Source organism: Phyllostomus hastatus, unplaced genomic scaffold, assembly GCF_019186645.2.
Source record: "Phyllostomus hastatus isolate PE091 unplaced genomic scaffold, TTU_PhHast_1.1 phas_contig_29, whole genome shotgun sequence".
Lineage (NCBI taxonomy): Eukaryota > Metazoa > Chordata > Mammalia > Chiroptera > Phyllostomidae > Phyllostomus > Phyllostomus hastatus.
The window spans coordinates 15,235,051-15,236,630 of NW_025333835.1; the positions used below are offsets into that span (position 1 = coordinate 15,235,051).

Here is a 1,580-nt window from a genome sequence, read left to right on the forward strand (position 1 = left end):
TATTCAAAGTCTTTTACTTCTTGATGTAAATTATAGAATCAATTCTATCGATCTTTTTCAAGAGAATAAATATATTAACAGTATTGGATTGTCAGTCCATAACCATGGTATACTTCTACAATAAATTAGGTCTAGGTCTTCAGTAACATCTCTCAGAAATGTGTCACAGTTTTTAAGTGTAGAGGTTATATATGTGTTTGTTCACGTTATTCCTAATTAAGTTTTACTAATATGTTAAAGTTGTTTTTAAAATTTCATGTTCCAAATATTTGTTATCATATGAAAACAAATATGGTTTTTATAATGGTTTTCATTATATGCCCTTACTTTTTAAATTTACTTTTTAATTCTTGTAGGCTTTGTATAGATTCTTTAGTATTTCCCTTCATATTTACAACTAAATGAATAAAACAGTGTTGCTTCTTCCTTTTCAATTGAGTTGTATAGATTTTCGTTTTTTCTTTCTTTCTTTTTTCTTTTTTAGGTATCATGTTCCTTCTTCTATGTATCAAAACTCATACCAAACAATGAGTTCTGGGTTGCAAAAGAGGGTTTGTTTTCTGCACCTATATGTGGTCTTTGCCCACAAGTTAAGCAAAAACAAACACAAGTACTATTTTTTTTCTCATTTAATTCACTGGCTGGTACCTTCAACTTTACATTGTACAGGAATAATGAGAGTAGGCTAATTTCTACTTTTTCATTTGTAGAGATAGAACACTTAGGCCTTCACCATGTTTGTAATTATGACATGAATTGTGGGTTGTTTCACTAACAAATTGGGTTCAGATTTAAAAATTCTCCTCTGTTTCTAGCTTGCTGTGCACTGGGTGTAGAATTTTGTCAAAATATTTTATTTTATTAATATGACTATGTGGATTTTCTCAATTATTCTATCAATATGAAAATTGCATTGATTTTTTAAAAGTATTAATTTTGCATTTTGGGACTAACTACAATTAGTCATAATTAATTAGTGATGTATGTCTTTAAATATATTTTAGGGTACTTTATAAAGGCATTTTCTCTAGTATCCTCAATGATAAGTAAAGAAAGTTTGAACTTTATAAAAAGGTCTGATTTAATGTTTTTAATATTTCCTTGATTTATCAGATTATTAAGAGTACTGTTTGTTGGTTTGGTATTTATTTATTAAAACCAGTTAATTTGGAAGTTATTTTTGTAGTGTATTCAATTTGCTAAAGATGGCTTAAAGATGGTAAAGATTACCAAAGATGGCTTAATTTTGTAATATTCACAACTTATAAATATTAAGCCAAGGAGCATTCTGGTAATAAATCAAGCAACTAATATACTATTCCTAAAAGCTGTGGCTTTTTTCTTCTATTGATATTTAAGGAATGTGTGCTTTTCTCACTATTTCCAATGTAACTTTGTTATTAATTTTTTATTGTTTCATTCAATTTTGATCATATTTTATTTATTTTTTCATTCATATGCTCAATAAATAATCATCAGTACTTGGAATATCATTTCTTGGAACATCTTTGTGATTACGTAATTAAGCAAATATGCATTTGCTTCTTTACTAATTGCATCAGTAGTATATCACTTGCATT

General features: G+C 27.3%; 1 non-coding gene across 1 annotated transcript; it reads right to left on the reverse strand.

Moving 5' to 3' along the window:
- Positions 1–488: 488 nt before the first annotated feature.
- On the reverse strand, positions 489–615 carry LOC123818956. The gene has a single exon (XR_006785732.1). It is a non-coding gene; the product is annotated as a small nucleolar RNA SNORA40 (small nucleolar RNA).
- Between the last annotated feature and the right edge of the window lie 965 nt (positions 616–1,580).